The sequence below is a fragment of the Bos taurus genome, chromosome 5 (genome assembly GCF_002263795.3).
Source record: "Bos taurus isolate L1 Dominette 01449 registration number 42190680 breed Hereford chromosome 5, ARS-UCD2.0, whole genome shotgun sequence".
Taxonomy (NCBI): Eukaryota; Metazoa; Chordata; class Mammalia; order Artiodactyla; family Bovidae; genus Bos; species Bos taurus.
Window position 1 is genome coordinate 50,963,175 of NC_037332.1, and position 26,494 is coordinate 50,989,668.

At 40.4% G+C, this 26,494-nt stretch overlaps 1 non-coding gene and 1 pseudogene across 2 annotated transcripts in view; both read right to left on the bottom strand.

The window, feature by feature from the left end:
* LOC132345292 (cyclin-dependent kinase 2-like) overlaps positions 1-20,810 on the bottom strand; it is a 42,204-nt pseudogene extending 21,394 nt beyond the window's left edge. Inside the window, exon 1 of the transcript XR_009494525.1 lies at positions 1-20,810. This exon is cut by the window's left edge and continues 21,394 nt beyond it. The product of XR_009494525.1 is annotated as a cyclin-dependent kinase 2-like (transcript).
* MIRLET7I (microRNA let-7i) lies at positions 19,880-19,963 on the bottom strand. The gene has a single exon (NR_030944.1). It is a non-coding gene; the product is annotated as a microRNA let-7i (primary transcript).
* Positions 20,811-26,494: the final 5,684 nt, after the last annotated feature.

The window sequence follows — 26,494 nt, forward strand, 5'->3', positions numbered from 1 at the left end:
TGGAGAAAGGTCTGCTGTACCACTGGGAACACAGGAATAACAGTTGCACTCAGGCCTGGTGGACAGTACACTGGAACTTTGCTAAAGAAAATGGCAACAGCTAAGTCAATGAGATGAGGTGGCATCTCCTGTTTGTCTCCCTTCCCTTTAAGTATGTCCAGCCTGACTGTTTTCAGGCGTCTTTTTTTCCTGTCTACTCCTCCTTTCTTTGCTCACTTTCAGTCAAGACTCTTCCCCAGGGACTATGCAGGTGTGGACAGGAGGGAGGAAACTAGGAGGAATGTCCATTTTCCTCTTGCTAACCTGGGCCAGTGCCAGCTCCCATCAGAGAAGAGGGGAGCTGGAGAGAAGACCGCTGGTGAAAAGAGAAGCAGCGGCAACATGGGGGTGTGGGGAATAACCCCAGACAGAGGCCGGGCAGAGGAGAGACGACGAGGCAGGAACAAGAGACCACTCCAACCAGCGCTCCGGCAGTGGGCCAGCCTGGCCCATGGCTGACTTCCCTCTCCCTGCTTTTGGTTTGTCATTTCACTAGTAGCAGCACCTTTCTTGGAAAGAGAGAGGAAATTTGGGTCCATCAATTTTAGAGTTTTCATTGTGCAGTTAAATGCTGTATTAGTTTTCTATCCTACTGTGACATTACCACAAACGTAATGACTTAACACAGATTTATTATAATTCTGGAGGTCAGAAGTCTGCAATGGGTCTCACTGCGCTGAAATCAAGGTGTCGGCAGGACCTTCTGAAGGTTCCAGGTTCCAAAGATACGTTTCTTTGCCTTTCCCAGCTTCTAGAGGCTACCTGCATCCCTTGGCTCACAGCCCCTCTTCCTCCCTCTTCCCAGTCCACTGTGGTTGGTCATGTCCTCAGACCACATCACTCTAACCTTGAGTCCAGTCACCTCTTTCTCTTTCTGCTCCCTATTCCACTGTGATTCTATTGTGCTCACCAGGCAATACAGGATAATCTCCCTATTTTAAGGGTAGCTGAGTAGCAACCTTAACTCCATCTGCAATTATAAATTCTCCACTTTGCCATGTAACCTAACATATTCGCAGGTCCTGGGGATTATTAGCATGTGGACATCAGGGGGTGGGAATGGGTGGGGTTGTTCTGTGGATCACAAACACTGCAAAACCTTACTGAAACTATATGGCTTCAAATCTTCCCTAGTTTTCTTGAAAACAAGAAGAACTCAGTGTCAGTTATCTGTTTGTTTTTCCTCTTATGGGTTTGCTGGAGACAGAAGTAACAATCCTAACCATCTGTCATTTACAAAAGGGAAGATTTACTGCTTTTGACTAAAAAGACGCTTGTCACAAGAGCAATATTACAGCCGTCAGTCAAAGACAGGGCCCCTCCTGCAGGGGCTGCAGCAGGTCCCCTGGCCGCACTGTCTCACCAGTGCCACCCAGTTCTCTTCACCTTGAGAGGCAGTCAAGAGGATATGACACCTAACAAAGGGGCAGCGTAGAGACTTACAGACCTGGGGGACCCAGGCATTTATCTGGGTCAGTTTTAGGGTTTCTGCAGAATTGAAAGGCTGTCATGCAAAATGACTCCTGGCCATTTATTAGTCGATCCAAGTAAGGTAACACAACTGCAAGCATGCTAAGAGGGGTACCCTAGTCCCAGGCAGGCTAGACTTCAACAAGATTTGGATTGGCTGTTGTTTTTGACAGCATTGGGAGACATCACAATTATGCAGAGGAGATAAAGAGATAACATTACCACAGAGTAATTTTTTTTTTAATACAATTCTACTTTTTTTTTTTTCCTGAGCCATTTCCTGAATATTCCTTTCAGCTGGCAACAGAACCATTTCCCTGGTAACAAAAGGCCATTCTTAAAATGGTAAGGTGCATGGACAATTTGAGGAGCTTAGGATGGTAACTGTTGTATGTGTGTGTTTGTGAAAGAGAGATTGAGATTAAATGACTGTAAAAGCATGTGAAAGAGACCTTTTAGCCTACTTAAAACATCAATAGCTACTATTTATAAACAACTTCCTTGTGTCAGGACTTTGCTGGGTATTTTATGTTATATTATCTGTGATCCTCAGAACCACCTTTCATGGGAGGTATTACAAACAAGGAAATTGAGGATAAATGAGATTAAGAAACTCACCTGAGGTCATACAGCTGTTAAACAGCAGAGAAATAACCCTCTGGCCACCTGATTTAAAGCCCTTGCTCCCTCCTGCACAGAATAACTGACTGCTGGATCACGCATGCCTGTAAGTTAAGTGACAGCAATGGAAATATGTTGAAGGGCCACTGACAGGGCCCTGAAGTCCCCAGGTTCTGTCCACGCCACCTCAATCAACTAACACCCAGCCAGCACTGACTCCCCCATTTCACGATTAGTGACCTGCCTGGAGCCCCATGATGAGCCTGCAGAATGTAACTGCGAGGGCTCCCCTTGTTTCTGATGCCACGCTGCTGCTCCCCAAAGACGTGGCCATATATTACACAGGAAGAGATGAGGCAAACATCAAGAGGAAAGAAAGTGGAAACTGAGCAAAGAAGGGTGGGGGATAAGCGGGAAAGAAAAAGACAGAAATCAGCACATTCACTTGTGTAGGAATGAGTAGCCCAATTTTGCAGATGACTGAAAAAGTGAGACATGCTGTTTGCCATGGAAAGAGTACTGCCCTTAAAACTTGGAAACTTATTTTTTTCCGATTATTTACTTGGCCTCGTTAGACTGCATCCTCAGAGGAGATATATCTTTGAACTCAAATTCAATATTTGACCAGACCAAACAACTATAAATGTTAATAAGAAACAAACAAAGCCAAAACCAACAAAAGTCTAAATATTATGGAAAATTCCTTTTGTGAGTTAAATTCACTTAGTAATAAATTCATTTTTAAGGTTAGATGGTTTCCTTTTTATTAAGACTTTGCAAGCTTTTTATTTACAGAATCAAAAATTACTGTGGATGGAATTCAATTTCCCTGAAAATTCAGTTTTATGTTTAAAGCTGAGAATGCATATGAATTCTGATCCTATGCAGAAACCTTCCATATAAGGAATGGTAAATCCGAGCATCTCCTAGGCCCCACACAGCGCACACCACCCAACTGCTGTTGGAGCCAGTCTAACAGAATAAGTGACCTCCCTAATTTATCTTATCCACATAAACTAGTGGGCTTCCCTGGTGACTCAGTGGCAAAAATCTGCTTGCTAGGGGTCTGGCGGGGGTGGTGGGGCAGGGAGGAGAGATCCAGGTTCAATCCCTGGAGAAGGAAAGGGCAACCTATTCCAGTATGCTTGCGTGAAAAACCCCATGGACTGTGGCCTGCCAGGCTTCTCGGTGGCCACAGTCCATGGGGTCACAAAGAGTTGGACATGACTTAGTGACTGAATGACAACACAGAAGCTAGTATACTGCAGGAATCACACAGTGATGCTCGTTAATACTGGTTAAATAAAGAAATGCATATTTATGTACACATACTCACTAACTCACAGAATTACACCAGCAATTTTCCAAGGCAAAACAATTCAGATAAAACTGCCCTCCTCTTTCCCAGCACTCCTTCTTTCAAAATTCTCTTCCTTTTAGGTTTTCCTCTTCAATGTTGCTATTGACATTAATATTAATTAGATGAGAATTCTCTACAAAATGCTGGGGCAGAGACCAAAGATACATATGAACTTAAGACTCCAAGCTTTACAGATGGAGTGGGACCAGGACAGATTTTAGCATAGTGTTCTACCCTATACTATATCCCTAACAGATGGCCATTCTCTATTAGAAAAGAATATGAATGTCATTACTTGAGGATCAATTTGAGGGTCCTTACCTAAAATGGACTCAGCTGGCCTACAAAAAAATGCTTGAAATTTCAACTAATGCCACAGGGTAAACACTGAAGGTTGCTACTTCAATCATCCAAGTAAATTTTCTGTGTTAACACTGTAGTTGAGCTTCCCTGGTGGCTCAGATGGCAAAGAATCTGCCTGCAATGCAGGAGACCCAGGTTCGATCCCTGAGTTGGGAAGATCCCCTAGAGAAGGGAATTACTACCTGCTCCAGTATTCTTGCCTGGAGAATTCCATGGACAGAGGACCCTGGTTGGCTATAGTCCACAGAGTCGCAGAGAGTTGGGCATGACTAAACAATTAACACTTTATTTTACTTTCATTATTCATGACAATTGCCTAGTCACTCTGCAAATCTTTGAAAAATAAGGTAGGCAAGTTCAGAGTTTGGATGACAGTAAAATGCCTGAAAAAGTCAGGAGTGGAGCATATGGAGAGGCCTGGTGGGGTGGAGGAGGGGTTGTAGGGGTAGAGGGCTTTGGTGAACGAGAGATCAGCGTGAGGGAACTGGATGCCATGGGTAAAGACAATGTCATCAACAGGCAAGAGTGCTAAAGCAAACCAGCATTTACAAAAGAACAATTGCACACACGGGAGGCCCTGTGTTCGTTACTTAGCACATATTAAAATATAAGATTCGAAATGGTAAGGGAATTTTGGTGCATTCAAGATGATAGGCTTATTTACAGCCATTTAAGCTAAATTCAAATGTATTTTATGATTTAAAATTACAAAAAAAACAGAAAGAAAAGCAGTAAAAATAGAACCTTTTCCCAAATGAAGAGTACCATTCCTCTAGGTCTAAACACTCATGAGCTAGAGAGATAAACTGTGTCCCCCACACACCCAATATTCATGATGGGTAGATGGCAGAGGGTAATCACTATGAATACTTCCACTCAAAGAGGGAGAAAACGAAAGGCACAGCAGTCTCTTGTCCATAGCAAAGCTGACTGGACGCATGTTGCCCATTCCTTGATGAGGGTTCATTTCTAGTCCCTGCAATGATTCTCCTCAGCTCTTCACTCCATCCTCTAAGTTATTCCTCCTAGTCTATAAAATATAGCCCACATTTTAAGTTCAGTAGTTTGGTGAGCCTGCTTTCTGCCTATAGAATTTCTAGGATCTGAAAGTATATTTTTGTTTTGAAGCCATCTCTGTTTCTTATAGCTGAGGCTGCAAGTATTTCTGCAATATACTTTCCTTAAAAGCTTTGTAAGTTTCTTATGACTCATTGATTTCACTAGGGTTTATTTCATTAGACAAAAACCAAATCAACAATTCTTGTCTAGCTGCAGCTCCCTGTCAGGCACCACCTTAAATTTTTCTGGGGTCTTAATAAAGGATTTCACAGTCAAATCCTTAGCTTTATTTTTATCTTGAGAATTTTCGTGACAGAGCTCTGAATTTGATTTTTGTCCTGAGGCCAGTTTTTTTTGTTTTTGTTTTACTTTGAGAACATTCTGCTGCAAGAGAATGGTCATCAGAAAAGGATTTTCTTTTCTAACACAGGAAGTTCTGACTTTTATATTCCTCAAAATTTTGCTTGAAAACTGAGTAATTTCTTCTCCAGCTCATCATTATCTGTATTTCATGGTATCAGCTAAATGAAACCAGCTGAAACTTTAAAACTTTAGCTTGAAAATTGTTCAGGCTGATCCACTGGCTCATTAAGTATTTAATATTTCTACATTATCACAGGTAACGGTTTTATTAACTAGGGCTTTTCTTCCAGTATTAATCATTTTTTCTTCACTTTCCTTTAAGCCCTATTGACAACCTCAAGATCCATCAGACTTCTGCTACTAGTCTCTTCAAGGCCCTTCCAACGTATGTGGGCAGCTCAGTTGCAAAGCCACTGCCATACATTTTAGGTTTTGTTATAGTAATACTCCATTTCCAGGTTCCCCAACCACTTCTGATTACCTACTGTTATGTAACAAATTACGCCAAAACTTTGGCTTAAGACAACCACAATTTTATTATTATCTCTCATGGCTCTGAGGCTTTACTAAACTAGCCTAGATGGTTCTTGCTTTAGGGTATCTCAAGAGCTTGCAGCAGATGGTAGCTGGCACTGGAATCATCTGGTACTTGCTCATTCATATGCATGAGGCCTAGTTTGAGAAGACTTAAAAATAGCTGGGGGCAGGCACAGCTGGGTTTCCTCAGACAACTCTCCCTATGACTGTGTGACTTCCCCATGGCCTTTTCAGCAAGGAAACTTTAGGGTGGCTTTACATGGCAGCTTAGAGCTCCAGAAGTATGTGGGGAAAGAAGGGAAGGACAGAAGCAATATCACTTTTTACCACCCTGTTCTCAGAAGCCATGCAGTGACATTTCTATCATGTATTATTTGTTGGGGCAGTATATACATGCCATTAGGGTCAAGAGACTGAGAACCTAGGCTACCATCACAAATCTGAGCGATGGTGCTCAAAAGCAGATCAAGGGTCACATACATTCAAATACATTAAATTATCCCAACATTTTATTCTCCACAAAGACCTATTTGTTTCATCACTTACTGAGAGAAAGTGGGGTGGGAGTGAAACCAAATGTTCCATTAGGATAGCTAAGTTCTAAAGAAGGGGTCAGCAAACTATGGCCTACAGGCCAAATCCTGCCCATGGCTTGTTTTTAGTATGACCCATGAACTGAGAATGATTTTATAAAGAGGGAAAAGGAGGAAAAGGAAGAAGAGAAAAAGAAGAAAGCAAAGGAGGAGAAGCAGTAGCAAATACAACAGAGACTATATTTGACCCACATCGTCTAAAATATTTAATATCAGGCCTTTTCAGGAAATGTTTGTTGATCCCTATTCTAAAGCACTTTCAAATGTGTTTTCAGATGGTGTCATAGATAAAACAGCAAACACTGCTAGGATGCTTTCAACATATAGCGTCTCCTCACAAAAACAGAGTAGATGCTATAATAACACAGGCTCTTGCCCAATTATTCCTTTTCTATTATACATTCAATTCTGAACCTCCATATTCCCTCTCATTCTTCCTCTATCCACCTGCCAACATTTTCATCTTCTCATTAACAAGCAAGCCTTCTTCCCACCTTCCTCAGGCTTTTTGTGTGTGATGTTTCTTTACCCCTTGCGTAATCTCTCTCCTCAAAAAACATAAAATGTTTCTTATCCCTAAAGAACAATCAAAGAGGCAGCCTACCAAATGGGAGAAAACACTTGCAGATCATATATCTGAAAGGGTGTTAACAGATACAGCCACTATGGAAAATAGTATAGAAAAATGAAAAATAGAACTACAAATTCCAGCAACTGTACTTCTGGGTATTTATCTGAAGGAAATTAAAACACTTAAAAAAATAATATGCAATGATTTAATCTAGTTTCTTCATTATAGATATAAATAAATGAAGACATACATTTTTAAAAAACATAATATGAACCCCCACATATACTGCAGCATTATTTACAATAGTCAAAATATGAAAACAAACTAAGTCTTCATCAATGATTAAATGGATAAAGAAAATGTAGTATATAAATAAAAATACAATGGAATATTATTCAGCAATAAAAAAGGATGAAATCCCACCTAATAAAATGGATGGACCTTGAAGCCATTATGCTAAGTGAAATAAGTCAGAGAAAAGTAAATACCATATGGTCTCACTTATATGTGGAATCTACAAATACAATGAAGTAACAACTGAATTTATAGAAACAGAGAACAGATAGGTAGTTATCCTAGGCAAGGGGTGGGGGAAATGAGGTGAACGTGGTCAAGGTACAGACTTCCAGTTAGAAAACAATTATGTCATGGTCATGTAATGTACAGCATGGTGACTAAAGTCAACGGTACTGTATGTTACTTGACAGTTGCAAAGATCTTAAAAGTTCTCATAAGAAAAAAACTGTAACTGTGTGGTGATGGATGTTCACTAGACTTATTGTGATCATTCTGCAATATATATAAAATCATTATGCTGCACACTTCTAACTAAAGTTAAATGTCAATTATACCTCAATTTAAAAAAAGAACAGTCAAAACTCCTTACTCTTGTATGTCATTCTATTTCCAGCCTGTTTGTCTACACCATCATCCATGCCCCAGGTCCCACATCCTAACATCTAAATCAGACCATACATTCCTTGAAAGTCCATGCCTTTTTATGTGCCCATAACTTTTGCCATGTTGTTCTTATATCCAGAAATGCCCATTTCTTCTTTCTTGACATATTGAAAATATGCCTACACCTCATGTCTCTTGTACTTATCCCTTGATCACAATCCTGATGGAAACTGATTGCTTAGTACTCTTCATCCCTATGGCACGTTGCTGTATATGGATCCAGAGTACTTGTTTTTATTTTCTTACATTAAAAAAATATAGAAGACTGGAAATCTCATCACAATATACTACCTTTATACTATATCACAACTAACAATGGCTGTTGGAAAAGGAAAGTATTATTTTTTGCCAGTCACACAGAAATTATTCTACTAATTAAGGGGAAAAGGAAAGGAGGGAGGGAGGAGTATATGATAAGGAAAAAAGATGGATGTTGTACCAAAATGCCCAGAGGTCATTTTGGAACTTGCATAATATCTTTTGGGATAACATGTTTTTAGGGTGTGTGACTTCCTGGGAAGGGTGGGTAAAAGCAGGTGGAGGATCTTTCTGCTCCCTGAATCCCTGTTTATGGTAGGACTTGACTACTCAGTTCAGTTCAGTTCAGTCGCTCAGTCGTGTGCGACTCTTTGAGACTGCATGAACCACAGCACGCCAGGCCTCCCTGTCCATCACCAACTCCCGAGTTTACCCAAATTCATGTCCATTGAGTTGGTGATACCATCCAATCATCTCATCCTCTGTCGTCCCCTTCTCCTCCTGCCTTCGATCTTTCTCAGCATGAAGGTCTTTTCCAATGAGTCAGCTCTGCATATCAGGTGGCCAAAGTACTGGAGTTTCAGCTTCAACATCAGTCCTTCCAATGAACACTCAGGACTATATTTCCTTTAGGATGGACTGGTTTGATCTCCTTGCAGTTCAAGGGACTCTCAAGAGTTTTCCCCAACACCACAGTTCAAAAGCATCAATTCTTCCGTGCTCAGCTTTCTTTATAGTCCAACTCTCACATCCATACATGACTACTAGAAAAACTATAGCCTTGACTAGACGGACCTTTGTTGGCAAAGTAATACGCTGTCTAGGTTGGTCATAACTTTCCTTCCAAGAAGTAAGCGTCTTTTAATTTCATGGCTGCAGTCACCATCTGCAGTGATTTTGCAGCCCCCAAAAATAAAGTCAGCCACTGGTGAATGCCTAACTGGTGAAATGGTGGCTTTGATTCCTTATCAAAATGTAAGGCCAAACTCAACAATAATGGTAAAGTCAAACTCACAATGCAGAATTAGCAAGAACTTAAAAGAATATTCAGTCAACGCAAGCAAAATGAATGCAGCAGCGCTCATGGACACTCATCAGAGGATCAAGTATTAGAAGCTGAAATATCAACAGAAATAGTAATTATCATTAAAATAATTGCAGTCCCAGGATTAAAACTGAAAATGCCTATGTATTCAGTATATAAAGTGTTAGTTGCTCAGTCATGTCTGACTTCTTGTGACCCCAAGGACTATAGCCCGCCAGGCTCCTCTGTCCACGGGATTTCCCAGGCAAGAATACTGGAGTAGGTAAGCCATTCCATTCTCCAGGAGATCTTCCCCACCCAGGAATCAAACCAGGGTCTCCTGCATTGCAGGCAGATTCTTTACTGTAAATAAGGTCATAGCTAAGTTTCAAGTCTCAAACCAATGAATCCAGATACAGGTAAAATTAACCCCCCTTTGCTATTATGAAAGGCCTTGACTAGTACTTGTTTTTGCTAACCAAAAGAAATCTGAAGAGGATTTTCACTTTTACAAAGGAGAAAATTGCTTCTTTGCTTTACACCATTACCATTTTGGCTTGCAAAAGGTTCAGAGGAAAGCTCTGCTTTTGGATAGCAGGGGAAACCAGTGGTGGTTCACTAAGTATGCTCAGAGCAAGAGGTACTAAACTAAAAAGCCATTAGGTTTTGTTTTTTAAAGTATACATCCTATATAACAGTGATGATCTTTCTAAATTTAAAGAGTTTATTTGTACAATAATGCTTTAATAAACCTTTTCCCTTCACTATTATACTATTCATTCTACATGTGTATATCCTTGGCACATAGTAGATATTCAATAACATCATTTCTATGCTAGTAAAATGCAAAATCATTGTTTTTTCAAACCCAAAACAAACTGTTGGCTATAATTTATTTTTACCTTTTTCGGTGTGCTAATGTATCCAAATCAAGAATAACCCTGTTAAATCATTCAGATTACTAGATTAATAACAACACTATCTGCAGCAAAGGAAACCATAAACAAAATGAAAAGAAAACTTACAGAATGAGAGAAAATATTTTCAGGGCTTAATTATCCAAAATATAGAAACGACCCACAGAACTCAATAACAAAAAAACCAAACAAGCCAATCAAAAAATGGGCAGAAGACCTAAATAGACATTTCTCTGAAGAATATGTACAGATGGCCAATAGGCACATGAAAAGATGCTCAGAGAGCATCACTAATTATTAGATAAATGCAAATCAAAACTGTTCAATACAATGAGGTATCACCTCACATTGGTCAGAACTGCCATTATTAAAAAGTCTACAAATAACAAATGCTGGAAGGAATGTGGAGAAAGGGGAACCCTCCTACACTGTTGGTAAGAATGTAAAACTGCTGCAGCCACTATGGAAAACAGTTGGAAGTTCCTCAAAAAACTGAAAATAGTGTTGTCATATAATCCAGCAATCCCACTCCTCAGTATATATCAACTTGAAAAGATCTATTTGCCTCCCCTACATGTTCCTACAGAAGTAGTGACAATAGCCAAGACATGGTAACAACCTAATGTCCATAGAGATGAATGGATAAAGAGGATGTGGTGTGTAGACACACACACACACACACACACACACACACACACACAGACAGACATTGGAATACTATTCAGCCATAAGCAGAATGAATGAATGCCAGCTGCAGCAACATGAATAGACCTAGAGATTATCGTATGAAGTGAAGAGAGAAAGAAAAAGACAGTATTTATGGTATTTATCATATGCAATCACTTATATGTGGAATCTAAAACACAACAGAAATGAACATATCTACAAAATAGAAACAGACTTACGGATAGAGAAGAGACTTGTGGTTGCCCAAGAGTGGAGGGTAGCAGAGGGCAGGGCTGGGAGTTGAGATATACTGATGCAAACTCTTATTTATAGTAATGGATAAACAATAAAGCCCTATTGTATAGCATAGGGAACTACATTCAATATCCTGTGATAAATTATAATGAAAAGAATACCAAAAAGAATGTATGTGTGTATATACATACATATCCCTGATTCACTGCTGTACAACAGAAGTTAATACAACCTTGTAAATCAATTTACTTCAATACAATTTTAAAAAACATAGTGATATATGTAGAAGCACGATCACATAACTGCTAAGTGTTAACATGTATTAGTAGGAACACTGTATTCTACAGATAAAATACAGAGACAGTGACAGTTAAAAAGAACACTAAAATCATCATTTAAGTCAACAGAAACACAAAAATCTATTAAAATGCCAGAACAATTATTACAGCTATCATTTAAAAGTTCAGTCGGTAAAGAATCTGCCAGTCATGCAGGAGACCCCGGTTCGATTCCTGGGTCAGGAAGATAGGCTACCCACTCCAGTATTCATGGGCTTCCCTGGTGGCTCAGATGGTAAAGAATCTGTCTGCAGTGTGGGAGACCTGGGTTTGATCCCTGGGTTGGGAAGATTCCCTGGATGAGAGCATGGCAACCCACTCCAGTATTCTTGCCTGGAGAATCCCCATGGACAGAGGAGCCTGGCAGGCTACAGTCCAAGGGGTCACAAAGAGTCAGACACAACTGAGTGGCTAAGCACAGCACAATCATTTAAAATGATAAATAGGACTAAGCTTACAGAACATAGTTCAAGCCAAAACTAAATTTTTTTTAGTAAATTTCTTTAGCTTTAGAATAAGCTTTTCAGATTTTTTTAAGTATGCTATTAACAAGGCATACGTCTCAAAAAAGACATGGAACTAGCAAAATACCAGTATTTAAAATAGAACGTTATTAATAATTAGAATAACATTAAAGCAAGTATTTTACAAAGTACTTCACAGTGCAGGTTCTAAACACATGCCTTCTGAATTCTAACATAATTATTAGGTTTAATTATGATAGATATCAAATTGCCAATGGATCACAGAAAAAGCAAGGGAATTCCCAAAGAACATCTACTTGTACTTCATTGACTGTGCTGAAACCTTTGATTGTGTGGATCACAACAAACGGTGGAAAATCTTAAAGATATGGGAATACCAGACCACCTTGTCTGTCTCCTGAGAATCCTATATGCAGGACAAGCAACAGTTAGCACTGGACATGGAACAATGGATGGTTCAAAATTGGGAAAGGCTGTATATTGTCACCAGGCTTATTTAACTTACATGCAGAGTACATAATGCACAAGCCTGGGCTGGATGAATCACAAGCTGGAACCAAGACTGCTGGGAGAAATATCAGCCACCTTAGATATGCAGATGACACCACTCCACTGGCAGAAAGCAAACAGGAACTAAAGAGCCTCTTGATGAAGGTCAAAGAGGAGTGAAAAGGCTGGCTTAAACTCAACATTCAAAAAACTAAGATCGTGATATCCGGTCCCATCACTTCATGGCAAATAGACGGGGAAAAAGTGGAAACAGTGACAGACTTTATTTTCTTGGGCTCTAAAATCACTGTGGACAGTGATTGCAGCCATGAAATAAAAGACGCTTGCTCCTTGGAAGAAAAGCTATGACCAACCTAGACAGTGTATTAAAAAGCAGAAACATCACTTTGCCAACAAAGGTCTGCATAGTCAAATCTATGGCTTTTCCAGTAGTTATGTAGGGCTGTGAGTTAGACCATAGAGAAGGCTGAGCACGGAAGAATTGATGCCTTTGAATTGTGGTTCTAGAGAACACTCTTGAGAGTCCCTTGGAGAACAAGGAGACCAAACCAGTAAATCCTAAAGGAAATCAACCCTGAATATTCACTGGAAGGACTGATGCTGATGCTCCAGTAACTTTGGCCACCTGACGCAGAGAGTGAAGAGACTCACTGGAAAAGACCCTGATGCTGGGAAAGACTGAGGGCAGGACGGGGAGGTGACAGAGGAAGATGGTTGGATGGCATCACTGACTCAATGGACTCAAAGTTTGAATTTCAGCAAACTTTGGAAGACAGTGAAGGACAGGGAAGCCTGGCATGCTGGAGTCCATGGGATCACAAAGTCGGACACAACTGAACAACAACAACAGACTATAGTAGATATATTTAAACAATGGTATCATTGTAAGCATGTGTGAACTTCCACTGTATTAGTACAAGAGCAATCTTCACCCATACTCCCACCCATACGTACACCCCCTCCTACACCAGGATTATTTTGAAACATAAAGCAAATTCTATACATCATATCTTTTTTATTGGTAAATTCATTATGTATATGCTAAAAGAATTTTGAAAAAAGAAACACAACCATAATACCTTCATCAAGTGTCAACAGTTCTTTTAACTTCAAATAATCAGTCAATATTTAAATTACTCCAGTTGTCTCAGGAATATTTTTACAGCTGGCTTTGATCAAGTCAGGATTTAAAGAAGTCCTATACTTTGCAATTGATGGCTAAGTGTTTTTAAGCAGCTCGATGAAAAAGCAAACACTAACTGAAAAAGATATATGCATTGCCATGTTCACTGCAGCATTATTTGCAACAGCCAAGGCGCAAAAACAACCAGTGTCCACTGATGGATGGATGGACAAATAGGTGAGGCATGTATACACAATGGAATGCTATTCAGTCATAAATAAGAATGCAGTCGTGACATCTGCGACAACATGAATGATCTTGAGGGCATTATGTTGTGTGAAATAAGACAGAGAAAGACAAATATGATCTCACTTATCTGTGGAATCAAAAAAAACCAGAAAACAAAAACCAAGCTCAGAGATACAGAGAAGAGGTTGGTGATGGCCACAGGCAGGGGGTGGGGGGAGGACAAAATGGGTGAAGGGTGTCAAAAAGTACAGACTTCCAATTATAAAGCCAATAACTCATGAGGATGTAATATACAGTATGTTGACTACAGTTAATAATACTGTACTGCATATGTGACAGTTGCTACGAGTAAATACTAAAAAGTTCTCATCAGAAGAAAAAAAGTTCTGTAATGGTATGTGGTGACGAATGTTAACTAAACTTACTGTGGTGATCATTGCCCAGGACACACAAACATCAAATCACTTTGTTGAACACCTGAAACTAGAATGTCCGTCACATCTCAATTTTAAGAAAGCAAACAGTGGATTGAATACGCAAGATGCAGACTGAGCTAACAAGAGGACAGAGAAAAAATGGAAGAGTCATAATTGGTGAGCACTTAAGAAAAAGATACAGAAGTGAGGTTAGAAATGCCTCAAAGGGCCCACTAGGTACTGAGCTCAGCCCAGAACATCTTAGGTGCTATCCAGAATGCTGTCAGTTATGGGCATGAAGGAGTTAGACGTTGATACCACTCATCTCTTCATATTGGAACCTTTGAAGATATGCCCCTTAGTTCACAAAGGTTTTCCTTAAACTATAAAAAATACAGAGAGACCAGAAGAAAAGCATCAGAAAATAACACCAAGTACATAAAAGCTCATTATTCTCCACATCTCACCCATATAAACTCTTCTTGGTTTTAATGTATTTCCTATTTCATGTAATCTCCTATGTTGCATGTATAACTAGAAAGCTTAATGATTTACTTTAAGAGCTATAATTGTTTCTGAAGTCCATGATAATCTATAAATTCTTTTTTTCTTGCAGTTTACTTAAAAATACCAGGTCATTTGTCTTCTAGAATTTTCTAGTGTGGATTTTGCCAACTGCATCCAGTGGTGGTTTAACATGTTCCTCTGTATCTTAAGTCTCTTATAACTGGTAGTCAGATTTAAACGTTTGAGAGTCAAGTTCAATTATTTGACCTTCATGGATGGCACTCTGCACTTCTGTGGTATAACTTCAGCAAGCACAGAATGTTTATAGTTCTGTTACTGTAACGCTAAGGCTGATCAGTGGGTTCAGGTGCTATCAGCCTGATCCATGCATTAAACTGCTCCCCACCAGCATTCACTTAGTGAAGAGTCATTGAGGCCTCACTTGATTATTTCATTACTGCTGCAAAATGTTGAGGTCCTATTTCTATTATACTGTATTTTTAAGCTGGAATTATTTTATAATGAGAAAATTTCCCTCACAACTATGTAGTTACCCTGAGGTGTAATTTGGAAAAGGCAGGATAAATGCTTGACTCTTCTCTGTACTCCATCCCAGCAAGGCTCATAATTGGCTCTCCATTGCCTGTGGCATTAAAAGAACCCCACACGTCTGCTCTTGAGGTACAGGATCTATACGGCCAACTCAATATCCTGCTCACAGTGCGCTCTTGCTTCTTTGACCTCACAATGCTGAGGTACATCAAAAAATGTGATGTCTCATTAATCTGGTGGAGAAACGTAAAGACTGCACAGTCTGACAGTACAGTTGGCGATGCTCTACTGGGACTATTTTGTTTTTAAATGCAGATAAAATTATTTTAAAAATGGGAAAACACATACACACAACCACAGTAACACCAGTGGTCCTGGAGCAAGGCTCTAGAGTAGGTACACAAGTGGAACTCAAATTTGAAAAAACCCAAGAGGCCCACAGACAGTGCGTATTACATATTGTTACCATTATAGACAAGCGCATCCCTGTTTAAATACACATTCCATTAAGGGTGGAGGTTCATTCATTTAGTCTATTGGGTATCCCCAGTTGCCTGGTACATGGTAGGCACTCAATGTATTTGTTAATAAAATGAATGAGTTAAATTTATCCAGAATATATATATTCTGCATGAGTTTCAGTCACTAAAAAAATTAAAGGCATATAGGATTTTTATTCTCATTGACAATTAACCTGGTCTTATTAAACAAATGCAAAGTTATTTTTTAAAGAAATAGAAAAAGGTTTCCATTGACTTACATATTTTAGAGCTCACTCAGGTCTTTCTGCCATCATTTGGGGGTAATAGTGTCACTACAACTATGATTAGCACAGGCCTTGTATCTTATCTTTTAACACATTTCTGTTTAATAAGGCCTTTAAAGTATATTGTGTGCAGAATATTGAAATAGCAACCTCTGAATCTTAATACTTTTTTGTTCAAGTTCAAAGGGATTTTTTATTTATAAAAGAGAACACAGGGTTACAACTACATGGATGATCTAAGTTGCAACTGTCTGTGGACACTTTTTAGCTCCTTGTTTACTTTTCTGTGACATTTGACACTATTTGGCCTCTGAGAAACGTTGACCTTCATGATAAGACAGTCTCAATTATAACAGAACTAACAAAATTTGAAACCCAGCTAAAGGCAAACAGTGTATTTTCAGAAAGCGCTGAGGTGGAAAAAGAAGAAAGAATTAGGAACTTACCTGTAAAGTCAACATGAGACTCCTATCCTAGGTTGGTTTGTTCATAACCAAATCTTTACTGTTGGGCATCACATGTGCAGTTTAAAAGGATCCTATTCACAAATTTAGTGTCCAGAAGTTTGTGTAGGCACAATTCCATTGTTGTATCGAACAACAGTGCTTTTAAAGAAAGCTAACTGTAAAGTGAAAATCTAAATATAAGTAACTCTCAACTTCAGATTATAAAAAGCACTCTATTCCGTGTAAAACTAAGTGTTTCTCTTAAACAAATTTGGGTAACATCGGCACATATTACAGCAGATAATACATGGCTAAAATGTAAGCCAGCCGCAATTGTAATGCTCACCTTGAAGACTCCAACTGCACTCTTAGAATGACTATTAGAGGCAACAAACATCAAAACCTCTAAGTTACAGTTATCTAAGTGCTCCGTACTTCTCTCCCCTCAGCTCTTTTACCCACTTTTTTCCCGCCAGGTCTCAAAAGGTAACCTAGGTCACTAATGCTTCTCTCCTGCCCATATTTTGATTATTAAGTACTTGGGGTCCTATCTTTTCTAGCTGCACTGACCTTTGTGGCAGTGATCCAGCCAATTAGTGTGCTTTTCCCACAGTGCCTCAGAGTGATATTCTAACAAAAATACTTGGTGAACTGCGTTAGACAATCATTTGAGTGGTTTTAATATTTCTATCTGAATCAGCTAGCTATCAGTGGCTTCAATTACATTTTAGATTTTATGACAATGGTCATCATTCTCCTCTTGGGTATTACTGATCTGGCCTAATTCACTTTTGAAGACGACTGTCCTATTTTTCTTTTGTTACAGAAATTACAGAAAGGAGTCTTAATTTGGGGGAAGTAAAGTCGTATCTCTTATCCCTTTCTTCCACCCCACACTATGGAGGTAGTGGGTATAACACACAAGAGGGAGAAAGAGTGGGTAGTTAATGAAGAAATCGAAGTCTTCTTGGCACCTAGTTTCCACACACTGAAGAGCTAATCTCGGCTATCAGGTTCCTCTGGCAAAAATTCTTCTGAGCCCACTCCACAAGATGCAATGTCTTATGTGCACCCTGGCTCACCTACCAAAAGGCAATTTCATGTTTAAATAGCTTATAAACAAAATTTTTATATGTAAGATTAAGAATCAGGAATTCTGACTTTAAGGCATAAGACAGAACTCTTCCCCAAGAATCTTCTCCAGGTGTCTCATACGCAAAATTAACATCTATATTTCCAATAATTTGAAACAACATTTATTAAAATGTTATTACCATAACTCAGCTTTCCTTTGGTCTGGCACTCATTGAGGACACCCAAAATACTGCTTTATTCTTTCCCATCACTGGCTTTTTGCTATTACAAATTAATAAGTGTTTGACAACAGATCAACAAAAAAGTTAATTGCACCAAGTAAATGTCAAAAGTATCGATTGCAAAGTTGTACTTTTGATAAGACAAATTCATCTTCGTAGTAAACTGTCAATAGTAAAAATGTTCAGCAGCTAATTTTCATCAATGTACAGAAATAATAAAGTGAAATTCATGAAAGGCTAATTTTTAAAACTAGAGATTAGGGTAGAAATATAACTATGGTACTAAAAACAAGTTGGCTGGGGGCAGTATCTTCTTTGTAATTTAGCAAACAAGAAAAACATATGGAAGTACTTTATATCCAACAACTCAAAATGTTCCTACTATGTGGGATGAAATTTACTTTAAAAGCAAAAGATAAACTATGAATACTTTGTACATCCACTTCAGCTTCCTACCTGCTGATCTATTCAAGTTCAATAAATTACTGGCAGAATCGGTAACACTTTTGGGTACAAATTAACAACTGTTGATCACCCATAAAATGTTCTACAGTATAATGGGAAAGATGAGGACCTGTGGGATGAGGATTACCTTGGTTGCCTGGATGAACTGTTCTGGGAAATGAAAATTAGAATTTTATTAGCTTCCCCGTAAATCAAGATTTTACATAGCACCCAGAGATTTTCATCCTTTAAAAGAACTGGCACTTAATAAAATCTAAACTTACTTTGCCCTTTGATATCGAAAGTAAGCAAACTCAAAAAGCCAATGTTCAAATATTTTATGCGCTTTAAGATTCAATATAAGGTTCTCTCCTGTCCTTCCCACAATAAGGCAGCTCCATACAGACCAGATCAGATTGAGTAAGGTTATCTCTCAAAGCTAAACCAAACTAAATCAAGACACACTTATTAGATCACTTTTGAATTACGAAAGCACCAAACTCCTGCTGGAGGGGACTAAGAGGATTCAGTTGGCTTAAAAATTTTTCTCCTTAAATGTGCCTTTTTCTAGGCAAAGAACTGCCTTATTTTTCTCAATTATGCATCCAAAATTAAACCATAGAATGCTTGTGATTACACCATTCAAAGTTAATTATTCTACACAAATCAAAACCAGATCTGTTTTTAAGGAAAGTATTAAAATTTACCACTAATTTTCTCAGTGAAATTAAAATTTTAAAAGTACAATCATTTTTTACCCAGATCTCGCAGTAAATACCAAGTCATTTCATTAGTTTTCCAAACTACGCTTTCTTTATTAAAAACTGAGGGAATAGTGGTCCCTCACAAATTAAAATGGAAAATATTAGATTTTAAACTCAAAGTATCCACAAACCACACTTTTAGCGCCTACCTGGATCCTTTCCCCCAACACTGATGAGCAACGACTATATAGCATGAGAATCAAAGGCCAAAAACCACCACCACCATACAATGAGCCCCCAAAGGTAAACTAAAAAAGAAAACAAAAAAACAACACAGCATACTGTTAAAAGAATTTATTTGCCTCATACATTAAAAAAAAAAAAAAAAAAAAAAAACCTCAACAGAGCGTTTGACTATAAATTCAATCTTCTCATTCAAGGAGTTGCAAAACAAAGTTTAAACAGAAACTTTTAATTGCTTCGGGTTTACATTTTGAAAACTCTTAGATTTACAGAGGGAACATACCAAATAAACAAAATCGAAATGTTAAGGCATAAACTTTAATGGGTCGACTATTCTACCCCCATGCCGGTTCTGCACGAGGTACCTCACACAAATCCGATTCATAAAGAATGAAGCAAAATACGCACTAACTAAATCATGCATCAACTACTGAAAGAAGCGTTCAAATTATTTAGGATGGTAAAGTTATCTGTGTCAATTACTCAATTACATTCCTTCCTTCAACAGCAAATAGCGAATCCAGAGATTTAGGTCTTCCCCCAGCCTTACAAACGTCCCTGTCCGCCCCTGTCCCCGCAATTCCTTCCTCCCTCCGAGAAACCATGCAACTAACGGTTTCCGTGGCGGCCGCTGAGACCGGGGCTCCGCGGGCTGCCCCCGCGCCCCGGAAAACAAAGGGGATTCCCAGCCATTGTCCTCCGCGGCGCTGAGCATCACCAGCACTAGCAAGGCAGTAGCTTGCGCAGTTATCTCCACAGCGGGCAATGTCACAACCCGACCAACAGCACAAACTACTACCTCAGCCAGGGCCATGGTGTCGGGGAGGCACCGGACCACGCTGAGGCGAGCGAAGCGACTCCGGTGCTCCTCCGTCGTTCCTCGACCGCCGCCGCCGCCAACCCCGCGCCCCTGCTCTTCCCCGCCGCGCCGCGCCTGCAGACCCCGCCCAGCGCCGCGCCGCTCGGCCGCACCGGGCGCGCCCCGGGAGCTCCCGGCATCTTCGCGGCGCCGGCGACCGGGGGAGGCCGAGCCGGGTTCCTCTACGTAACCAGCGCTCTGGAGAGAGACAAGATGCGCAGGGGTCCTGGCGCAGGCAGCCGCTCCCTCCGCCGCCCCGAGGGGACGCCGTCCCCCAGGCCACTCGACAGCAGGAAATGGGCGGCAAAAGCGCAGCCGGCGCGTGCGGGACCCGGACCATTCCAGTGAGGCAGCGAGCAGCGCTCCCGCGCTTCGCCCGTCGCGAGCTCCGAGCCGTCTCTACCGCGCTCCCGCCACGTCTCCGGGATGTGCCGCCCGCGCCCGTCCCCGCCCAGCGGTGGGGGCTGGGCGGCGGCTGGGGCCCACGGGCGCCGCGCTCTCCGCACACGCGCGCGGGACCGGCTCTCCGCGCGGGAGAACGCCCGGGGCGCTTCCTGTAGAGGCGGACAGCGGCTCCGGCAACGCGACCAGAAAACCCAGGCACAGCCCGGAAGTCCTCAGGCCACCCGCTCCTCAGTACCCTTCGGGGAAATCCCGTGCCCCTCTGCAGGAGGCGAGAAGAAGACAAACAAAAGCCCCGTAAAACTGAAACCGGGCCGGGCTGTGGGATGGGTGGCAGTGACGGGAGCCCGGCGCCCGCGGACACACGCCCCGTCTCGCGCTCCGCTGCTCCAGTGAGTCGGACGAACCATAGAGATCACTTAAGGAGGCTCGCGCGCTACTCCCCACCACGTGACCGCCCCGCAGGCCGGCCCCCCCCCCCGCGCCGCCATCTTACATCCGGGGCAGAAGCGGCGTCCCTTTCCCCGCCTTGGCAAAATTAGACGTGTCACTAGAAATCAGCCCCCAAAGGGGGAACCCGGATTCCACGTCACCAAAGTGCTGAGGCCGCGGGCTGTGCTCCCCAAGCCGCTCAACGGGGCAAAGTGGGGCCGCTAACTTCTCCCGGTGTTTGTCCGCAAAGAAAATGGCGGCACTTACCGCCGTCTAAGTGGACACGTTGTACTCTGGCTGAGGTTTAAAGTTTCTGGCACCTCCTTTCGCATCCGGCAAGGACACCGCAACATGCGCTCCACCCCGCGGCGTGGCCGCTGCGCCACATTCCGCAGAAAACCGGCGGGAAAGCTGCTGCACTGCCCGCTTTAATGCGCAGGCTCCTGAGACTTGTGGGTGGGTTTTTTTTTTTTTAAAGGCCAAGTTTGGGAAAAGGCCGACTACCCTGAGCTCCATCTTCTTTGGGGCCAGGCGAATTTCTTTTGCCTCCCATTTTGAGACTTTTCTGTGAAGTTAAATCGGTGCGAAGAAAAAATAAGCAGGGGCTGCCAATTAAGATTCACAGAACGTCTAATTCGAGTTTCCGATAAACGAATAATTTTTTAGTATATGTATGTCCCCTATACTAAAATTGTTTGAACTTGGAATATAGCTAGTGTCCTGTACTTTTACATAAATCTAGCAGTACTGTTAGTCATCACCCTCCTGGAAATCCAGACCACATAAGAAAAATAAGGAATGGGGGAACTGAGTGTGTTCAGACTTGAGACTGCCTCTGCGCAGGCTTTGATCCCTTCATGAGAGGCACAAGGCTAAGGTCCAGACTCCAAACCACACACAAGGGACATCCATGTATATGACTGCTTTGGGGAACAATAAGTATTCTCTACCTTTAAAGCAGCACAATGTAACTCTGATAACATCCTCTCATCCAGAGAATCTCTTTGCAAGTTAAAGATTACATAATAGTGGCTTTTCATTTCTATTCTATGTAGTATTGGTGATGGGACACAACACAGTTTCTTTAAAAATATTTTTTTATTTGACTATGCTGCGTCTTTTATTGCTGCGCGCGCTTTTCGCTAGTTGCAGGGGGCGGGGGTTACTCTATAGTTGCCATGCCTGGCCTCATTGTGGCTCCTCTTGTAGTAGAGTACAGGCTCTGGGCATACTATGGGCTTCAGTAATCCCCGCAGGTGGGCTCAATGGTTACTGCTGCCCGCCTGTAGAGCGCAGGCTGAGTGGTCGTCACCTCGGGGCGTCCTTGTTACCCTAGCATGTGGGATCTTCCCAGATCAGGGATCCAACTCCTGTCTCCTGCATTGACAAGCAGGTTTTTTTTTTTTTTTTTTACTGCTGAGCCACCAGAGAAGCCTGGAACACAATTTATTGAACAAAGTTTCAAATTAAAAAGCAACCCGCCTAACATGTTTCAAAATAAAATTTGTAATATGCAAATTAAGAAATACACTTGGTTTGCTTGGCGTTTTTTTGGCCCCAGGTGGCACTTGTGATACCTTATTTCCCTGACTAGGAGTCAAACCCCGGGCCCCTGCAGTGAAAGCAGGGAGTCCTGTCTAAGGAATTCCCTAAAATACACGGGTATGCCCATTAACTGCCCAATCCCAGTGTCATGCTTACTGTATGCATTTTAAAGCAAATGCTGAAGTTTGCCTTTGATGTGCAATCAGAACTACTTCCAATTAACAATATTTTTGTATTTTTTGTATATATGGAACCTACTTGGAATTAAGTGCCTAACCTGACAAATTTGACTAGGCATCACAGTGATGCTTACAACAAAGTTTATATGCTTAGTCGCTTCAGTTGTGTTCAACTCTTTGCAACCCCATAGACTGTAGCCCTCCAGGCTCCTCTATCCATGGGCTTCTCCAGACAAGAATATTGGAGTGGGTTGCCATTTCCTTCTCCAGGGGATCTTCCTGACCCAGGGATCGAATCCAGGTCTCTTATGTCTCCTACATTGGCAAGTGCAGGAGACACTCTATCACTAGCACCATCTGGAAATCAGCTAATACTTTCATTATTAATTCACACCACCTTGTTCCCATAAGCTGGCACCCCCCACTGCTGATTCATTGCACAGTGGACCACATTATCCTCCACCACAGCTGATATCATTTGTTATAGTGGTACAGATATTCTAATGGTCCTCAAATAGTTATTTGCTCTACAGTATATACAGATACATTTTCAGTGGTAAAAGAATCTTCCTGCCAATGCAGGAAACCCTGGAGACATGGGTTGGATCCCTGGGTCAGGAAGATTCCCTGGAGAAGGAAATGGCAACCCACTCCAGTATTCTTGCCTGAAAAATCCCATGGACAGAGAAGCCTGGCAGGTTACAGTCAATGGGCTCGCACAGAGTCAGACATGATTGAGCATGAGCACTACACTACTATAGATACATTAGAGCCTAAGATTTCCAAATAAATTTAATCATTACACTAATTGTATCAGATTCCTTCCTTTTCACAATTAACCTTTTGACAGCGTTGACACACATGTATTCATCATCCAGACACAATGTGCTGTTCAGTTCTTTGCCTCCACCCATAGTATCCAGAATCTAATCATCCTTTCGAAATGTGAGCACGCCCAGCTTAACAAGCCTTCACCATGACCACACAGCAGAAAAATGGCAACAGCCTCCTGTCTTAGCTTCCCTACTCTATATTCCTTCCACTTTATCCTGCTTATAACTCGTTTATCTTTAGTTTCATAATTTACTACTAAAAATAATCACTCCAGACTTCTGCCACCTCAAATCTAAATTATTCTGCTTAGCTTTCAAGGAATTTCATGAGTTGGCCTCAATCCTTTACTGTCAACCTTGCTTTATAAAACATGTTGAAATCTACTCTATCAGTTTCCTGCTATCTCAAGAGATATGCCTTGCTCACATTACCTGAAATACCCTCCAATATCCTTTGGACCCATCCAAAACCTTTCCAGCCAACAAGGCCCATTTTAAGTTCTGTTTCTACCACTGAGCTTTTTCATTGCCTCTGAATACTAACTTCAATAATATCCTGAACCACAGAAGACTACGCTGATATTCCTGATTTTGAGATCCCAAATTAATCTGTACTAGTCTTTCAAAATATTCTGCACACTTGTCAAAGGTTTGTATTCTCTGCAGAACTATAAACTCCGTGAGGGCAGACACTAATCCAATGCCCAACACATAATGTTAACAACACAAGAGTACATATATAGTTTTCTATTGAGCATTATTTTATGTATGCAGTTTCTTCAACTAGCTATAAACACCTTTGAGAGCCCTTCCGAAGACTTCTGTCCATTCAGCAAGGACATAGTTATGAACATACACATAGTAGATTCTTAATATGCTGTGTTGTCCAGTGAAGCAAAAGGCTGACCCCTCTGTGAGAAGGTATGGGTTTCCGCCCATTTCTTGAATGACATGTGCCAAAAGTTTTCTGTTTTGTCTTCATGTTAACATCCACCAGTTACCATGTACTCAGAACAGTTCTTTACAACAATCCTTTTTAAAATCCTTTAATAAACAACTCTGAGTTAAACCCTTCTATGACTCTATGTTTCAGATGAGGAAACCCAAACAGGTTAATTAACCCAAGGTCACGCATCCAATAAGTTAAGAGTGCTGGAATTTGAATCTAGCAAGTCTAGTCTAAACCTTGGCTGTTAACCACTATGCTATTGGTTATAATACCTTAAACTATAAGTCAGTAAGATGTTTTGAGCTCTTCTCAGACCAAATAAAAACCCAGTGCCATTCTGGAGGTTACAGTCCTTAGACACATCTTCTTCCTCACAGTATTTCAGTGTTCTGTGGAGGTTACAGTCCTTAGACACATCTTTTTCCTCACAGTATTTCAGTGTTCTCTGTTATGTCCAAGTGTTTTTGTCGCAATGCCTACCCACAGAAATAGTAATTATGTAAAAAGCATTTTCAATGTATTTCAGTAAGGCTTGGATTTTAATGGACTGAAGAACTTTTCTGTAAAATGTTAATCTAGCATTGTGTGGGGGGAAAAAAAACTGCTTTTGAAATAAATGTACTTCAGCTGTGTGACTCTAAGTAAAAGTCACTTCACTCTCTAAATCTTGACTTCCTCCTTGGTAAAATGAGTATAATTTATACCTTCCTTGCAGGAACTGCTGTGAGAATTAAAAGGAATAATATAGGCAAAGCCCTGGCTAACCCAAACTAGGTCCTCCATAAATGATTAAAATTAAAAGAAAAATTTACAACTACACTTGACTTCTGTAAATACTATGGAGGAATCTTTCAGTATTATACATTTATTATACAAGCCAGGTTTTCAAAAAAATTAAAACTATTTGTCTTTGAGAGGTAGAGGGATAGTCTGGCATTGTTATAGGTAGGCGGTTTCAAAATTAGCTTAACTAAATTAAAAATAAATGAGTGCTCATAAAAGATAATTCAGGGAGTCTACCTGAGATGAGGATTATGTTTTCTACTTGACCTGCAATTTTAACACAAAGTTGTAACTCTTTTTTTCTAAACTACTAAGAGATGTTTCATAATATCTTTCTAGATGTATATCCTTTTTGTTTCAGATATTAATAGTTTCAAAAAAGGTCTCAAAAACACATCTCCATTATTGTATTTTATGAAAAGTTTTTCCAAGTTGATACGAATGTTTGGTTTTTAAACAGAGTCAATGACATGGGAGTGGGAGGTCACTGATGTGTTGAACCTCGTCAGGAGGAGGACGCAACCAAGTATATGAAGGAAAACATGAATAATTTATCATATCTGAAAGTAAACTCTCAAATTGGTTGTGACTTTTATACTAGAAAACTAGTACTGCTGGAACATAATTAAAAACCTAGAATCATGCTGAGTGGTAACTGTAAGGCAAATTAAGAAGCTATGTAATCACAGCTATAACTACGTGGTTTTTGTGAAAAATCTATCCTAGGCCACAAAGAAAATTTGGGTTTGAGGCCAAGAGACTTTCATGATAATAATACATAACTGATATATCTCAATAACATAAAAATTGCAAGGAGAAAGTGTAACAACAGCAGTATTACTTTCAAGAACTGTGTCAGGAGCTAAAAAAGAATCTCACAAAATTAGATAAATATATCCAGTCTGACATAAACACCATATGGTAACCGCCTTAAGAGACAGGAGTTGTATGTTATGTGTTAAAATTATGACACAGAGGTAGTAAAAGCTGGAAAGCAAATGCAATTTGCACAATTGGGTCTGAAGCCTAATATTTTATTTTTCTAGATAAAAAGAATAAGATTGCAATATTATAGCTTTGGAATTTTTCTCCCATCTAGTTAAACTTCACAGAAAGGAGCAGTTGATATTATATTGCAATAGTTCCCCAAATAGTGGCATGGTTTAGCTGATCTTCCCTGGTTGCACTATTTAATGAATGTTTAAAATTAAATTTAATATAAACACATTTGCAGCAACTGAAAATGGTCTCAAAATTCAAGGGTACAATAATTCTTTTTTTTTCCTGAGGGGCTAGAATCACTCCCACAGTGTAATTAAGAATGTTTCAACTGACCTCTGAATCACTATAAGCATCA